This window comes from Streptopelia decaocto (assembly GCF_964273445.1).
Source record: "Streptopelia decaocto genome assembly, chromosome: 11".
NCBI lineage: Eukaryota > Metazoa > Chordata > Aves > Columbiformes > Columbidae > Streptopelia > Streptopelia decaocto.
Window position 1 is genome coordinate 3,678,844 of NC_138666.1, and position 18,466 is coordinate 3,697,309.

Here is an 18,466-nt window from a genome sequence, read left to right on the forward strand (position 1 = left end):
TTGACAGCAGAACTTCTAGCTCTAGAGCTCATCTCTCCCATTTCCATTCTAATCTTGGCTCTGAGTTGGGGAAGCAAAATACAGTTATTTCCTGTCACGGCTTAGAAATATTAAAAAAAAAAAAAAATGTTTGTTTCCCGTTTTTCTTCTCTTTTTGTAGTGCCTTTACCCAGAAGGTACATAATGACTGCAATTCTTGTGCTCTGAATGGTGCTAAAGCAGTAGTTGTGTTTTACTGCATCATGGATTTGCAAAGGGAATTGGAAGACTTTTTCGTACATTTATACACTAACAAAAAAGTTGGATGTAATGATTCAACATACTAGAAATATAATATCCTTTAGGAAACTGATAATGGGTTATCCGAGTTTCTAATGCTCACGTTCTTTTAGATCACGTTCATTTTATTTAGTTGGTCTGGGTGTTTTTAGTTTACGTGTCCATGTCTTTCCCATGAAAAGCAGTTATCTGTGGAAAGTTTCTGCTATGAGTGCCCATGGAGAGCCAGTACTTTTATTATATCTGTCTGTGACACTTCAGTAAGTCAAGTGTTTCTGCATCAGGATGTTAGCAAGGTAAAATACTTTTTTCATTGCACAGTAGGACAGGTCCATGCAGAAGAAGTAGAAGGATCCTTCTGGCTGAGTATCTGTCTCCAGCAGTGACCACAAAGAGATGTGTAGGGAAGAGTAATATGAGACAGTTATTTATGGTATTTTTGTACTGTTTATGATAGTTGTTCCCTCAAATATCCTTCCCAATAATTGTACAGTTATGTTCTTCTATTTCCTACAAATTGTCAGCCTGGTACGCCATGTACTGTACTTTCTACTGCGCTCCGACTGCAGCTGAGGCCTCTGTTAGAATCATAGAGGTGTAGGTATGGGGAGGGGCGGGATCCAATGTGGCCATTATCATGAGGTGGTGAAGTGGAAATTCTCTGTGTTGGGTGAGAATGAGTAACTTGGATAAGGGGGAGAATGGGGAATTCTGGAATAGGGCCATGTAACCGAAAACCCTGCTTAAATTTACAACACAGTGATCTTTTAGTAAATTAGTTGCTGGAAAGAAATGGGCTCTTCACAAGAGGCTGAAAGAGCAGAATCCCTCTCTGTTCTTTAGGGGTGCTTATACTGAGTGCCTGTGTCATACCTAAGCCGCCCAGACTATGAAATTTTGTCCGAGGGGAGGGCATGGAAAGGAAATTGGCTTTGTGAGGTGTTTGATTAGAGAGCCTCACAGTGTTTCAACTGGTTAGAACATGGAGTGGCTGAAAATTCGGGAAAAGTGCTTTCCGGTGAATGAGCAGTGTGGACACAAGGAATTGTTTTGCAGGGATTATTAATAGGAACTGAAGTAACGAGACACCATATGTATTCTTCTGCAGAGAAGCTTTGGGTTGTGCACAAAGGAAGGAAAGTCACAGTGTTACTGGAAGGGCTCACAAAGGTCAAACCCTCAATTACAAACTGAATAGATTGTAAATAATACACATAGGTCACAGACACATCTCTTGCAAATCTGGTATTCTGTCTCAGGTCAGGTCTATGACCATATACTGTGTTCCCTTTCTTGTGGAAAACTTCGGTGTTTTACTCCCTCCTCCAAAAAAGAGCTACTACTAGAGTTTCAGAACTTCCAAACCACATTTCTTGCTAATTTATTTCAAGCAAAGTGCATTTTATGGGCTTATCTACTAATTCTTTTGATTAAAACACAAGCAAAACTCAACCAACTTGAACAGGTTGAGTGCCGCATCTGTGCAGAAGATATCAGCACACTTATTTATGGCTCAAAGAAACAGAGTCTAAATTAAAGCAGCTATTGCTATAGAGTGGATAAGCGGCCATTATGAATTATCCTTAATTATAGCGATTTCCTAAACTAATAAACCTGCTAAATCTTTATTGCAAAGGTTAGTTTACACAGTGCATATAAAATCCGCATGTGCTACGCATCAACCGCCAGCTGTCTGACAGTGTGTTGCTATTGCAGTGAGTGTTCACATAAATTTTATGTTGGTTATATTAACAGTCAGTCCATATCACTACCCACAGATGCCAGTAGACATAAAAATTGCTCTCCAGTGAGCCTAAATATCCCTTGAAGCTAGTTGTGTCTAATGTTCCATGTAGTATTTGTACGTGAAAGCAGCAGATTGAAAAGTTATTTACAGATGAATATTTCAATCCAGTTAGTTCATATTGGCCTACTTAGGCTTCTTTGCTGGTTTATTTGTATGCTAAATAATTCACTAAAGGTTCTTGTTTACTTTCAAAAGTAGTTTCTATGAAATGCAAACAACAGAACCAACTTTAGGTGCTCAAAAGGCTAAAGAGGCCTGTTTTAAATGCAGGTCAGAGCTACAGACAGCATCTTGCAGATGGGCTGTCACTCACAGTTTCACCCTTTTAGTTGCTGGGATTTTAAAGAATTTCCTGAGATTTGCTGTTTTCCTATACATTTTTGGCAAGAACAGGTTATTTTCTTCTTGATCTATCCTTTTTCACAGACAGATGTGAAGTCCTTCAGGGTCTTCCCATGAAGCGGGCAGTGTCTGCACAGCATGTCAGGGGCTCTTAGATGGGTCCTTGAGATTGCACAGGGCTACCAGTGCAGCAGATACACGATTCATCCTGCTGTAGGACATAAATATGTTTTTGTATTAATTTCTCTGTACAACGTTTGCATAACATTTACAGTACACTTTGCTTTCTTGATTAATCAGAGCACTGGACAAATTCAGCCTGTGCCTGTTCCTTTCCTGAGATCCAGGAACTTGGGAACACTCTGGACACAGCACGGACTAGATCACAGAGTTCATCTATGTGCTAACTTTTTATTTTATCATATTGATTTTATCATTTTTACTGTTTGTAGTAGGAGTTGCTTTATTGATATTTACTCAACGCCTCTTTGTGCAAAGGCTGTAGAATACTTTGATGCAAGTATTGACATACATCTGCTGGTGGCTCCACCACCATCAGCTTATTTCACCCAAATGGTATTCAGATGCCGTAATTGTTTCTTGCTATTGATTTTAGATTGAGTTTATAACATGCTTCTGAAGTCCATAGCACACATGCTGTGTCTGGGTAGAGTTTCAATTCAACCTTTTCAACAAGAATACGAATCATATGTCTTAAAATTACAACAGCCTAATATTTTAAGTCTAGATTTGCTTTGCAAGGATCTCTCAAGAAAGATTGAGACCAGTCAGTTCTTGAGAGATCGTGAAAGTGTTTTTTAATGCTTTCTAAAGAGTAGTTGGTTGTTTTTTGCAGGCGTTCTGAGCTATTAGTGAATATTTTAGCACAATACTAGGGATTCTGTACTATCAATGGTGACCTTTACAAATACGCAGTTGCTCAGGCTTAGGTTCACAAAGCCATTTAAAAGCCAGTTGTTTCATTGCCTGCATGTCCTGTTTGTAAAATGAAGACTTTGGGGCAAATTTCATCTTCAGCAATTGCTAGAGATGGGTATATAGTGCAATATAACTTCTGCAGGCGTTCCTCTAAAGAATGAGTGATTTCACTTGCTTTATGCTCAGGTGCCATTCAGTCTTTGCACAGAAGTTTTCATTGATAAGTTAACCTGCCGAAGTGCCCTGGAGGCACATGCTTTAGTGGCATCACCCATAGAATGAGAACTCCTAATGTAAGATAGAAATACTTGCACTAGGAAATACCCAAGGATGAGGAGAAGCATATGATAACACCTAGTAAAATTAACCAGTAGAACATGTCTGACATATCTATTGACTTTTACAAATTACATTTTTATTTGGGTGGGGGTTTTTTTTAGCCAACAGCAGTGGACTATAATCTTTATCCTCATTTACATAACATTTGGAAACCTGACATAACCTTCCGAAAAATCAGAATAAAGTAGATGCTATAAAGTATAGGAGAATTTTTTCTCTTGTGCCACTGAAGTGTGAGCTAACTGCTGAATTATTACTTACTTGACTGGTAGTGCATTTTGCACAGCAAATGCTGTGTTACCATGCTGGTTATAGAATCAGATATCTATAGAAGATATCTCTTTGAAGAACTGAATAGTAGTTTTTAAAATGAATTTGCATGCTTGTTTTTGAAAAGAGGGTTGAATTCTGTTTAATAAAAGAAGGGAGGGATTAAATACAGAAGCTGTAGGAAGGTTAATGAGGGTTCGTACCATAAGTTTTTTGGCAGTTTTGAAAATTTCACTTGCATTAAGAAAAATAAAAATGTTAGAATATTTCATAAACATGCAAGAGTGTGTATTTATGTGGAGGGCAAGTTCATTCCACAGGGAATTAGTTTTCCCAAAAGGAAGCGAGTTGAACATTGTTAGTATTAAAATACAAAACCCCAGCTACATTTGCCAAAATATCAGCAATCAAATTCAGTCCTCATGTGATTGCATCAAATAAAAAGCTTGGCCCCGCGGTGTTAGCTGTGAGTAAAGACAGAGCAGCAGTACTTCTACAACAGACAGGCAAAGAAAAAAGCTGTTGTGAAATATCAGTGTACGTGTTGTGAGCTGTCAGTATTTTGCAGAATCTGTCCCGTTTGTCAGTGCTGCCCTAGTTGTCGTAGAATACACATATTGAAGGAAGTATTTCTTTGTAATTTTTATATGTAAAAAAAAAAAAAATCTGGATTCATTCCAACCTGGGTGTAGCACTGAGAAACACAAAGTTTATGAAAGGAGTTAAATTACATGGTTTGTATTTTGATGAGAGTGTAAACGTTTTGCTAGGCTCCTAAATATTACACTGGAGAAATCGGGGCATCTTCAGACTGATTCTCAACCTCCTGCTTCCTGAGGACTTTTCCCAAATTCGTGGGAGGTTCCTCTGAGTGAGGAGCTCAGGATGGGGCTTCGTCACCATCAGTTAATTGGGCAGAAATCCCTCAGTGTTAGAGAGGAGCACATGAATGAAGGCAGTCAGGCATCCTGCAACTACTAATTCACCCGCGTAATGCATCTTTGAACTGTCTGAGGCATACCTAACTGTTTACATGCGACCAACAAGAGTAAATACTCTGAACAGGAGGAAGAAACAGAGTTGCTGTGAATAAAAAAAAGGTTACAAGACAGCCCACCTGCCAGAGAGAACCTGTCACCTCCAGTTGGGAGCCAGAGCAGCTCCACCTCGCAGCAACCAGAGACCAGGTTATTATTCAAACAGGAGAGGGGAAGAAGCTGACTTACACCTCCGCTTGCTGTCTGATACAGTGTCGAAACAGCAGTTTCAGGGAATCTTGTGGACAGAATAGTGAGGATAAGTTGAGTCTAAACACTAACAAGGAAATAGCTAAGAGAATCTGCAGGTTCAGTGAAGCTAAATGGCCACTCTTGCTAATAGCTGTGGAAGGGATTGAACGCGCTGGCTGTCGGGTGCAGATGAGAATTCTGCCAAGGAAAGTACTGCTGGCAACGGAGATGAGAATTATATTAATAACTAAGGTAATCTTGTTATCCTTAAGAATCCTGATTATAGTCATTTAAAAAATAACAACCTGTTTGTCATTGTACTGTAAGGCTGACAAAGGCACTTTCAGAGATCCTTAAATTAAGACACCTCATTTTCTTTTCTCTTTGGAATACCTGTTCTTTATACATATATATTATGTGCTAGGTATTGGAATAGTGATTGCCTTTGGAAACCTATTGTTTATGCCTACAGCCAGGTCAAGTTTCGCTCCTTCCATTAACATCCTCAAGGTCAGGTGGAGTGGTCGCTGCCAGTTTTCACTCCTCTTATAATGTTTTTGTTTTATCTGGTGTCCCTTAGAGAACAGACAAATTGGGTGCATACATGTAGTAGACCATCTTGACATTGATTTTTGAAGGTTCATTAGATAAATGCTGACATCATAGATTGATGTCTCTTTAAAACAGTGCCTAGCACAGAACCATTGGGGGAATCAAAAATATCGACTTGCTGTGTTTGTGCAGGAGGCCCACTGGAGATCTCCTGCATTAATGGGTCCATCAATTTAGGTGTTCTTTAATTATTCTAATTGTACACCTTGCAGCTGGAAACTGAGTTTATTAGGATTTCTGCTAGGTAGTCGCACCTTTCATGAAGAAGTAGCAGTGGATAATAGTGACTTCTGTCTACTTTGTCATCGCATCTTGAATTGTTCAGTAATTTTTTTTTAGCTTTTGCTTTATTATGGGTTGTGTAACATGGTGGTGAAAATGAGTAGGGATGCAGTGATGGGCCAGTGCAGAGGCCAAGAAACTATATGGTGCTTTAGAGAAATACGTGCTGGTAAAATAAAGTTGATGGTTTTGTTCATGTTTAACCCTTCACCCTGGTACCATCAATAGATTGAAGACATCATTTGTATCTGCAAGTGTTTGTTTAATTAAGACCTCCTAAAAATCTTTGCTATTGATTCATTCCATTATCTTATTGATTAACTGCACTGGATCATGTACTTGCTCTTTAGTGGAAGGCAACAGTTTCAGCCTGCTGTCATTTACCCGCAGATGTGAACAGTAAGCAATGTTCAGCATCCATGGCTGCCAAAGTGTCTGGTGTTTTAATGAAGCACTGGCTGCAATTCCCTGTATTACATGAGAAAAGCCAGTTGTCTCCTGCTGCTGGTGTGACCAAGCATAAAGGTTTTCTTCCAGTTATTCATAAAGCAGCTGCTTAGCAGGGAATGTTAAAAAGTTGTGCTTTGCATTTCTGTGTTAAGATCTAGAGGTTTGAGTCAGAGCAGCAAATTAACACAGATGACCTGCATATTTCATTTCCATGCTTTTGTAAGTTGTCTTTTTTCCCTGCTGGAAAATAATGTAAACCAGGTTTTTTTTGCAATATGATGTCATATTTGTTCCATGCAGCTTCACCTTGTGGAGTTTACTGCATGACCTAGTATTAATGTATGTGTATATCTGATAAAAGCAACCTACCACTGCCTTTCTGAAGATTTTTCTTGGGAAAATAATTCAGTAACAACATCCTGACTGCTCGAGAACTGGACTGTCTGGCTACATTTGTGCAGTCACATGTGCTCTTGTTTGTCAGCTCTTTGTCATCTTTTTTGTAGAGAAAAGTCCCTGCCTTATACCAGTGTGATAGCCTTGTGGCATTTAGTACCTTATTTTACAATTCCAGAAATAGGTTTCTGTGTTGGAAGTGGAACTGTGACAACTCGGAGCTGTGGGGATCAGGTGCCACAGGGTCACATTGGTGTGATGTGCCGGTCTCCTTTGCGCACCCCAAGGTCGGCTCAGTGCAGGTTTTACAAATGCTCAGGCTGCCTCTCAGATTTTTTAGGGGTTACCGCTAGTAGCAAGAGGTGGTAGCTGGCACACAAATTATGGGTAAGTTTAAAGCAAAGGAAAAATCCTAGCCCAGTCTTTTCTCCTTCTGTCCTGACATTTGAGTGACAACCCAGATTGGTCCGGAGTAACTGCCAATATTTTAGTGGAAAATTTTCAAACATTATGCATGCCATGTTGAAGTGTTTCATAGGAAATAGGGCACATATTCTTTATGCAGCTCTTTCTTGACATTTCCAATATACTATATGTACTGTGGGTGGTCTCCTAGGGAATGGCAGCGGGTTCTTTGTTGCCGTTGTGAAGGGAGGGCTCAGAAACTCCCTCCATGACAAAATCACTACTTTTTTTCCTCCCTTTTCTCATATAAAATGAAAACTTGTCTACTTGAGCTGTTTTAAAATTCTAGCTCAATTGAGACTTTTGTGTTTAGTTAAGTTTATATATCTGCTGGCATGCTTTGTTAATTTAAGCCAAACCCTCAACTTTACCTTGGCAGAAACACTGATTTTGTTGGGTTCCCTGCGCCCTGTTAAATGAGCTAGTACCAAAACAACATCCAAAGGACAAATGACCATATTCTGATTACTTTTCAGGGTCTTTGATGGCAACAGTAAGTCCTGACTCAGCCTTTATGATACCTTAGCATGGCAATTTTGAATGCCTCAGGTTCTTTGTAACTGCATGAATGCTAAAATTAAATCACAAAAAAGAAACGTTCTTTAACTTCTTGTTCTTTAAGCCATCTCTGAGAAGATACATATGACTATTTTTTTTTCAGAATACATTTATGTGCAAATAGTAGGTTTTCTTGTTTTGTTATCATAAGTATGTCACATTTACGATATAGATATATAATATGTGTCACATATGAGAAGCTGCCAGCCAAATTCTGGGATCGTGCAGGATAGGGTAGAAAGGGCTACCTTGTTGGCAGGACTTGCCTGTGCTTCCCTTCTGGTCCAAAAATCATTAATTTCGTCTATTTATTTAACCCAAATGGCTGCACCACTTTGGGGCTGCTGTTGGGGGAGATCCTGGGAATCTCTCAGGTGGCTGGTAATATCCTAGGAGGGTTTATTTCAGAACAGACCTAGAACTGAATTTTGTATTTGGTGGGGAATCAAAGTCAGAACACAAATATTTGCCTGACAGATCCACAGAAGATGGAATGACCAAAGTAGCAGAGTGCGGTTGGTTTTAGCAGCAGACTTGGGTGTGGGACAGGACACAACTTGTTGCTTGGTTTGATGGGGCTTTCTCAGTTACACACCCTTGGCATCTATGTGATATTCTTGCTGTTCCATGTCTGGCTTGGATTTTTTGCTGAGCTTCAGTCTGCTCCTTTTCTTAGGTTCTGAGCACTTACGGTGATTAGAGAACAGAGCAAATCCTCAGCCAGAATGGGCTTTGTCCAGTTCTTTACCAGTGATTGAAATGATGGGAGGAAAGTTCCATGTGTCCCTTCTTATTTCATCTACAGATGGGCTGACTGGACCCACTGTTTGTAAATCAGGTCAGTACATTTGCTTTAGATAGTCATACCCTCAATGGCTTTAAATGCACAACAGTTGGGTACTGGTGAAGAGCAACTGTACAGGGTTGACTTGGCAAGACAAAGACAAATACTACATATATATATATATATATACACACACACACACTGCTCACTATCAGCTAAACTGTGAAGTGTATCCTAGCTAGCTCTGGGATGCATAGAAGCATAGGTTCACACCTTTGGATTGTGAATTAGGCTTTATTAGTTTATATTCACAAAAGTAAAGAACAATACATTTTCAGCATGTTTGTAGAAAGCAGACTGGTTTTGTTTCCCACTGATCTAAAATCCAATTACTCTGTAATCTGAAGTAATTCAACTATATCCCTACAGGAAAGTGTAGATAGCAGTAATCAATATTGATATAAAGGGCAGATATGAGTCTTGGGAAAAAATGTAAACAATTGGAGTATTTTCTATAAGGACAAAGTCAAATTTTTAAGAATTTACCATAAACTTCAATTCAAAAGACACTTTGGGACAAGCTAGTGAGAGTGTTTTGTGTTCCCAAAACATAAATGAGTTTTGCGAGGTCTTTTGAATGTATTTAGCTGAAATTTCCAAATGGAAGTTACTTGTTTTAAATATGTCAAAACGAGGTTTTTTTTGTTTTGGTTTGGGTTTTTTTATTGTTTTGTTGTTGTTTGTTTGGTTTTTTCTGGTTTTGTTTGTTTGTTACAATTGGGGAATGTCTTTCCAAAGTATCTTTAAATGTCTAATAAATTGAAACTGACCTTTTCCATCAACTTTTGTGGCTTCAAGAAATTAGGATTTTCTAGGGAAAACATGTTTCATTGAAAAGATCCCAGCTATATCTATTGAAGATTTATTATTTATCATGGACCAAATCTTGCTTTCTGTACCTACATAAATAGTTAATGAAAGTGCTTCCAAGCATAAAGCATGAACTATTTGGACCAATGTTATAAAGTGCTTTGAGCTGGGAGAAATAGAAGCTGAAACATGGAAGTTACATTATAAGCAGAGTTATTTTTGTTCTGTAGAAAAACTTTTAATTGTCAAAGACTTTAAAGTCTTTTTCTTTCTCTTTTGAATCCTACAAGGGTTAACTTCAATGCACATTACTAGTATTTCATTGCAGTTGTCATAAACTTGTTGCTAATGTTTATAGTACTGAGATATAGGTGGAGATCAAGTGAACAATTAAAGCCTCTAAATAAAATTTCAGAAATTGTCAAACTGAGCATGAGCTCCCAGTGGAAAGGGTTTATTTTTAATGTTGAAATTTTAGTGCATAATATCTTTACCATTTTACAGCTCTGCTGAATGGAGTATACAAAAGTATTTCACAAAGCATGAAATCTTGCTCTTTTATGGATGGTGAACTTAGTACATACATATAATAGATATCTTAGCTCATATCATTATGTAACATCAATTTTAAAAGGTTATTTTAGAAGAAAATAACACTTGCAATTGCAGAAACTGCCGTGTCTAGAGTACTTTGAAATCTGAATAGAAAGAATACTTTGAAGTAAGGTCTACATTAAAAAGCAATAGTAATCCAATATTTTGGGAAAAAATACATAGGGTTAATCTTGATGTCATATTAATGTAATTTCTCCAAAAACTTTGCTGTTTACTCTTTAAGAGAGATTAAATCTGAAGACTATATGAAAGTAAATAGGAGTGTTGTCTGAAAGAACAGCAGAATAAGACTGTATACATTAATATGAGGCATTGCAAACTGAAAGAAATGCGTTTGGAAAAAGGAAACTAAAGCTTCATAAACATTTCTTGTTAATATATCTAGTGGAAACATATACAAGGCAGCTTTCTCAATGGATGGGGACCACTGGTAGTTAATGTAATTAGGCAAAACGTGTCTAAGAACCCACGTACTTGGGAAGTCATCCTATGCTGAGCCCATGATTGCTGTCAGTATATTAGAAATTTCCAGGTTAGTATGCACTGGGAATACTGCAGAATAGAACTATCTGAAAATAAATACTTCATCCATTCCTTGACTTCCTATATAATATTTCAAATGCAAACTGTGACTATCGTTGTATCTGGCGTGTTAGCCAAAAAATGACATAGAAAACTTTTCTGCAAATAGTCAGAATTTTCACTGATCTGAGTAGGTTTTTGGTGTCTGCTTGTGTTTGCTTATACTGTTGGTGAACTTGATTTTTCAGCAGAGGGTTTGGTAGGTCATTCCACACCAATGAGGAAAAAAGTGCACAACAGCACAATCTAAAAGTAAATAAACAAAAGCCTCTGTGGAATTGCTGCCCCGTAAAACATTGTCTTGTGAAGATCTCTTTTTAACTTCTTTTTTTCCCCTCCATCCGAGCCCATATACATGCCCATCAGGATTTCTTGCAGGCTGTAGCAGACTAAACCAATTCCTGCTGTGATTGCTGGTACACACATGTTGGTTCTGTCCCTTTTGTCCTACAGACAGCGGTGTAGATTTTTCTGGGCCTTTGGCTCTCTGTAAATGGAAGATGCATACCCTGGAAGAAGGATCCAAAGGTTTGGAAATGCATGTTGATTTTTTACTCACCCCAAGAGACTGGACTATCTGTATTTTTCCCCTTGCAATTACTCCATCTCTCTGTAGGCAGACACGTATTTTCACCTGGAAATGAAACAATGAGCAAGCTTGTATGAATTGCTTTTGTTTCCTGACCACTTATTGCTAAAACATTGAAGTTTACTTTTAATCTTGTCTATACTTTTACAAAATCCCTAGGGAAAAGGAGCTGATTTATGTACAGCTTAGCCTGCAGCACTTGCGTCACTGTACAATTTTGTATTGCTTGCTTAATAGACCACAAAAGTCAACATCTCTTTGGAAGAACAATTTGTGCTTAAAGTAGTCACAAATTCCAAGAGATCCTGTTAAGGCAGGATGTTGTGAGAAACCCAGGGCTGGAACAAAACCTCTTGTTTCCTAATTATAATGTTAATACTTTGGGAAACCTTAAGCCACTCTGTCTTGGTTTATGTCAATAAAGGTTTGGTTTTTCATCTTTTTTTCTTGCCCATCCTGCTTTGGGAAGTTGGAAGTAAGTCAATATTTTTAGCTGCAACATAATAAGTTGTCTATTGTTATGGAAGCAGATGCGAGATTACATCTCCAAAAAGAGACAGATAATGTGCATTTAAAATATCTTTAATGAAACAAGGTCAGAAACTTTAGTTCACAGGTTTATCGAATAAATGAGGTTGGAAAGGGACTTTAGGACATCTCTGGGTCAGTCTCCTGCTCAAAGCATTATAATTGGTGAGGTCAGATCAGGTTCCTCAAGGCTTTAACCAGTCGGAGCTTGAAAACCTTCAAGGATGGAGACTGTGCAACCTGTTCCGCTACTTGGCTGTCCTCATGGGAACAAAGTTTTTTCTTATATCTGTTTAGAGTCTCTCTTGTTTCAGTTTATATCCGTTCCCCCGTGTCCTACTCCTACGCAGCTCTCTGTAGAGCCTGCCTCTGGTGTTTTCTTGCTGACCTCCTCACAGATATGAGGAAGCTGCTGTCAAGTCCCCTTAAGCTGCTGCCTCTGCAGGTGAACAAGCCCCATGGTCCTCAGCCTCTTCTCACAGGGCAGGTGCTCCAGCCTCCAACCATCTGAGCACCGTCTGCTCAGCTCGCTTCAGTTGATCAACATCTGTCTTGTGTTGGAAGATCTCAAATGGGACACAGTATCTGGATGTGATATGAAATTGTTGGGTAGAGGGGGAAGGTTGCTTCCCATGATCTGCTGGCCATACTTCCCTTCATACCATAGGCCATCTTTGCTGCCAAGAGAGACTACTGGCTCACGTGCAGCTTGTGTCTACCAAGACCTGCTGGTATTTTTCAGCAGAGTAATACCCTGGTTGGTCTTACATCATTATTCCTTCCCACATGCTGGACTTTGTATTTTTCTGTCTTGAATTCCGTAAGGTTCCTGTTAACCCATTCCTCCAGTCTGTATGGGAGCACTTGAGCATATTGACCAGTAGTAGCATCCCCCCACAGTCTGATGTCACATACCATTATGATGAACATGCAGTCCTTTACTGCCCCAGATCACTGATTAAACCATTAAGTGAGAGGTCCTGATATAAACCTCTGTGGTACTTCTCTTGCTTCCTGACATCCAGGTAGAATGCAACCCAGTAACCACTATATTCTGAACCCCCAAACGTCAAAGTAATTTTTTTCTTTTTTTGCCTTTCTATGTGTCCATTCAACCTGTGAGGATCGTTTTTCCTGCAATGGTTGTTTGCAGGTGTCTACGTCAGAAAAATCCTGCATTTGGTCACACTCACAAAACAGTTGGTTGTTCAGGGGTTCTACATAGATGAAATTCAATTAAATCATTAGTCTTACAGAAACATAGAAGTGATGTATGGCTATAATCATGCCAAATTTTAACTAGCACTTTAAAGTTTTCTTATTTGAAAGATTAAAACAATAGCAATTCTACATTGCATTTGTGTAGTTCACAGCATGAGCTCACTTAAAATAATCACTATGAAGAGCCTGCCAATGTACATTTTCCATCAGTCTGGATTCAGTGTTCCACAGACCTAGAGTAGGAGTTTTGTTGAGTTCAGTTCCAAACAGGTTTATTTAATATGAGGGATGAAACTTTTTTTTTCTTAAAATATACATTAGTAACACAAAAGTATGGTATAACATTGCTCACCTTGATCACTTTATTCATGTTAACTTCACTAATTTTCATAGAACATGGCATGTAGTATATGCTCTTACAGAGGTGCGCAGTATACATTTACACGGGAAATTAAGCACTGAAGCTAATATAAGATTGATGGGAAAAAGTTCATTGTCAGCATGCCATAGTATTACAAGTTGTGTCAGAGTCATGTGTCCAGCATAAGGTTTAGAGGAAGAACAAGAAAACCAAAGTATAGCTGCCTGGTTTCTTCTTGAACTATTAAATACAAAGCCACACATGAGCAGTTTTGAGAGATGAATATAACCCCCCTGATAATATCAAAATCTTGAGTTCTTCTGACAGCCATTGCTAAAGCCAGCTGATTTGTAGAATAACACATTGCCCATTCCTTCTGACAATTGAAATTACTGTCCTCACCTGGTCATATTGAAATGACTTCATTTTATTTCAGGAAAATCCATTTCTAATAACATACATATTTTTAGCAGTTTCTGTTGTGAGGGATGGATCACTTCGGACAGCAACTAGAGCTTCTAATGCCCTCCTATGGAAATCACGAATTGTTCTGTGTATACATTCGTGTCAAAATTACACATGCATTTCATTCCATAGATTGCTAAACATTCCAGGACTACTTATGCAGGCTATATGGATCTCTGTGTAAGAGATTCAGTAATTCTGTTGAGACCTGTGCCTGAAGATGAGTGTGTATGGAATAACTTTGTTGAGTCAGAACCAGAGCATACAAAATTTTATGGGATTGAGTTAACAGTTTCTTGAGGTGCGGGGTCAATAAGTACACTTAAGTAAAATGTCTTGATTTTGTTTTAATCTTGAATTCTCCATCCAAAAATTGTGCTTTCCCTGTTTTTGAAGGGGAAAATATCAGCTTTTAAAAGATGGCATGACCAGTTGTCTTAATGTGTAGGTATAAACGGTCTGGACAGCTTGTCTGTTTAGCTGTTCGTTGTTGGAAATCTACATATTGTCATCTTCCTAGGAGATAGCAATCTGAACTGCAGTTAATCTGCTAGTTTATTGCTGTAATCGATATTACTATCGTGTCTTGAAATGATGTGTATCCTTCATCTGATTGACATTAACCCCCTTCTGCACACACATAATACGTTTTGATTATTCTTAATGTGAAAATATAAGATTCTTCATGAGCATACAGCATATTTGATGAAAATACTTCTTTTTAACTGGCTTGTTTCTGTTGGTTTTGCATTGTTTTTTGCTGTTTTATCATCACCATCACACAGGTTAATTTGAACATCCTACTTTGGAAGACTATCATGTATCCATTTAACTTCATTAAGTTTTTACTGTGTTTCATTTGTAGCAGAATGTTTATTTTGATGAATTTAGTGCTCATTTCTCCCATTAATCCCTCAGTCGAGCAAGCATGTGATTCTGTGATGTCTGATCAGCACAACATCAAAGCATTTAGTGTTTCCAGTCTTTCTTGGTGAAAGTAAAGTACTGAATGAAACAGGGACAAAATAAACTCATTGATGGATATAAAGTGCAGACGAGAACAGGCTAGGGATCCAGAAAGGGTTTGAGGGGCTGAAAAATTGTTGAGAGATAGCTAAGAAGAGGGAGTGGTAGATCATCAGAGAGAGAAACAGGTAGAAGATAGTAAGTGCAACAATGAAGAACAAAACGTGGTAGTTTTGTATACCATAGAAAAGGAGGAAGACAAAAACCTTAATTGTAGAAGCTACAGCTTAAGTCTGGTTATAGAAGGACAAAACTGGTGCTTTAATGAGCTCCCTGGTGCTGAGATTATTAAAAGTGACCAAACCCCCACCATTTTATAGACAACTGAGCAGATTGTGATGAAATTCAAGGGGCAGTGAAAGTGCTCGGGTACAACAAACCACTGAGTGTTAAAAAAATTCTGCTGAATTATTTAAAGTAACACAAATGGTAAGTTTTCTGTGGAGACTTTAAGTAGAAGTATGAAGACCTTTAAAGGTATCATTTGGAGATCTAAAATAAAACAGATGAAAATTGGTTTGTAACTGAAAAAGATAAAAGGCATCTAGAGTACTACTGCATCTCAGTCCTTATTACAGCCCATAGATTCTGTCTTTGTTACTACTCTATAAGTCTGTGTACTATTTGGCAGATATAGTAAGAAAATATTGGCAAGCCTATTAAAAACACCCATGTCCACTATGAATAAAGTAGTTTTGTTATTTCATGTTAGTGTGGGGCTTGGAAAAAGCATACACAAATGACCTCTACCAGCTTTTGGACAGCTTATAATGTTATTATTTTAAAGAAATGTAGGCAGGCGAAAATGGCAAGAAAAATGTCATCCAGATCAGTAAAAATGAAACTAGTTTTATCATGTAGGCAACATAAGCACCCAGATGAGCTTACAAACAGTTTGTAATGACAATCATGCTATATTGTTTGTGTATCTAGAAGCAGAATTGCTAATAACTTTAGGAAAAGGAAATATCTCTCACTTGTATATTTTGAAAAGTTTTAGTTTCAATTACCAAGGTAAAACAAGCTGAAGATACGCAAAGATCATTTAAAAGAAAACAACAAACCTGTTGTTTTATATCTGTTTGAGGCCTTAGCACTTGTGATAAAGGAAATTCTGTGGAATAAAATATTAAGGCACATTTTTAGCAGATTTGAGGGCAGAAGAGGCAGCAAAAAGGTCAAAGAGACCAGCTAAATGTCTCTTCGAAGCTCATTCTTTTGGGGCTTGATCTTATGCCAACCAAAGAGAATAGAGAGCGATAGTAATTAAATGAGTCCTAAGACACTTAAATGAATTACAGCAATAAAGTGAAGCAAATTCTGAGTACAGCTGGGGACCTTTAGGGTTCAGAGGGCCTAGCAGATTTTTTTTATTTCTGGTAATTCCTATAAGAACAAGCACAATTTTTATTAGGGATCATATATAGTAACTTTTTTCACCAATTAAATTAATTATCTGCAGGATACATGTGAGGGGGAAATTTATAGAGGACTTAATAGCAGATATGACTTATCTGGTCATTCCAAGAATCTAGGATCAAATTTGTAAGCAGTGTCCTGTTCAAATTTCTCTTCTGGGCTGCTGTGCTCTAGCCCTGTGAAAGCTGCCTCTTATTCTTACCCCTTTGTTATAGTATCCTGCTCTTGGCAATATGCCTACTATTTAAGGTTGCTTTCATTAATCAGCCATAAGTTAATTTCTTTGCAGGCAGAATCTCTGATCTCGTTACATTGTCTTTAAAGCTGAAGAACTCACTTGTTTGTTCTTTGTGTTGTTTTTGTTGTGGTTGGTTTTTGGTTTTTTACTTTCATATCAGTGTAAAAAGATACCCTCAAGTTAAAGAATTCATTTGGTAGTCTTTGAAAAAGTGACGGTTTGGGCAATCCTAAAGCAAAGTTCACATTTTTATTTAAAAGTTACAAAATTCAGTGAGTGGTGCAGCTGTGGAACGTGGGTCAGGTCCTTAAAATAACCCGTGCCCCGTGGATGCCTTGCACTGGTACATAGAAGAATTATTGTCACAGGCTGTCTGGTCTCAGGGCTAAACACACAATCAAGTCAGTGATAACATGACAAAATCATTTTTCCTGCCCTGTGACATGCAATTCTTTGCACATTTTAGCAACTAGCTGTGACTCTCCTTGTACTCCTTTCCGATGTTTTTATAGCAGCCAACATGTTTAAAAGTTTACATACTGATCCGTGACTCCTGTGTAGTACATTTGTGCTTTGAGATGTTTCTTTTCAGAATAGGGTGATTACTTCTTTCTTTCTTTTTTCTTTTTTTTCTTTTTTTAAGATAGATGGCCATTACCAGTACATGCGAACAACAGTCAAACTTGATATGTTGCATATACTATGAGTTTAATGTTTTTTCCGTTGCACTTCATTTCCCTAATGCTACCGGAGGTATTTCGAGACATATGCATCCCTGTCTTCTGTCTTTCAGAGTTAACTTCAACTTAAGCAATAAAATCCGGGTGCTTTTTAGAGCATTAAATCTGGCGAGTGGAAATTTGTCATGATGTCTTTCAGGACCACCAGGTGTATGTCAGCGAGTGGGAAAGTTGCTCCACAGGTAACTCAAATCTCTGTGAGCAAGGCTGGTACATGAAGAAGCCATTTGTATCCCACTGAGTCCCTTAATGTTGAGAACATCGCTGAGATTTACACGAGTCCGATCTGCACAGCCGTTAAGATGGCTGCAGCGGGGTAGCAACCGTATGACCTGAATCGCTGTTTCTCGTGCCTCAGGGGCTGCGGCACTAGTGGGGGTTTTGGGTTTTTTATTTGTTTTGGTTTTAGCTGGGTCAAAGCTACCGTGAAGGGTGCATTTTATTAAACCAGGCAGCTGGAAAGCGGTTAGGTGGAAGCCACGTTGCCTCTTGGGCATGGAGTGGAAGCCCTGGGTCAGAGGTAATATATTGGCAAAGGTCCTGAATGCCTCTTTCTGTATCTTTCTTAGGGTCGCCCCAGTGCTTTTAGACAGAATTGTTGTCAATGGTATTGATTAGATGTTCTGATAAGCTAGCAAGCTTCCTGATGTGTTAAATTTCCTTCTTTCACGTGGTGTTAAGTGTGGAAGAAGTATGCAGAACTGCAGAAGTAACTCTCAGTGGACACCACCGAAGCAGGACTGCTTGCCATCAACTGTGCCATTCATGCCAATTCCAATTTGTCACTTTTAACACTTTCTAGCAATACTGGGGACCCCTACTAATATGCTGTGTACTTCTAGAGTTTTAATTTATATTTTTATTGAAAGAGATTGCACCAAAAAAAAAAAAAAAAAATCTGAATGAAATTTCTGCTGCACTTGCAACACGTGTTTATAAAAGTGTATAATCAAACTCAAAAGCGAGCAAAGAAAATACTCCAGGATAGCAGAATTTTGTATTTAAAGCAATTTGTCAGAACAGGAGGTAATGTAATATTTGAACTTTGAAGTTAAAATTT

At 38.3% G+C, this 18,466-nt stretch overlaps 1 protein-coding gene across 6 annotated transcripts in view; it reads left to right on the forward strand.

The window, feature by feature from the left end:
• FTO (FTO alpha-ketoglutarate dependent dioxygenase) overlaps positions 1-18,466 on the forward strand; it is a 233,266-nt gene that overhangs the window by 192,540 nt on the left and 22,260 nt on the right. Inside the window, exon 9 of one of the 6 annotated variants that reach the window (XR_014185053.1) lies at positions 8,645-8,806. The exons of the other annotated variants lie outside the window; for them this stretch is intronic. The gene's annotated coding sequence lies outside the window, so the exon portion shown is untranslated. The remainder of the gene's footprint in view (positions 1-8,644; positions 8,807-18,466) is intronic. 6 annotated transcript variants of the gene reach the window in all.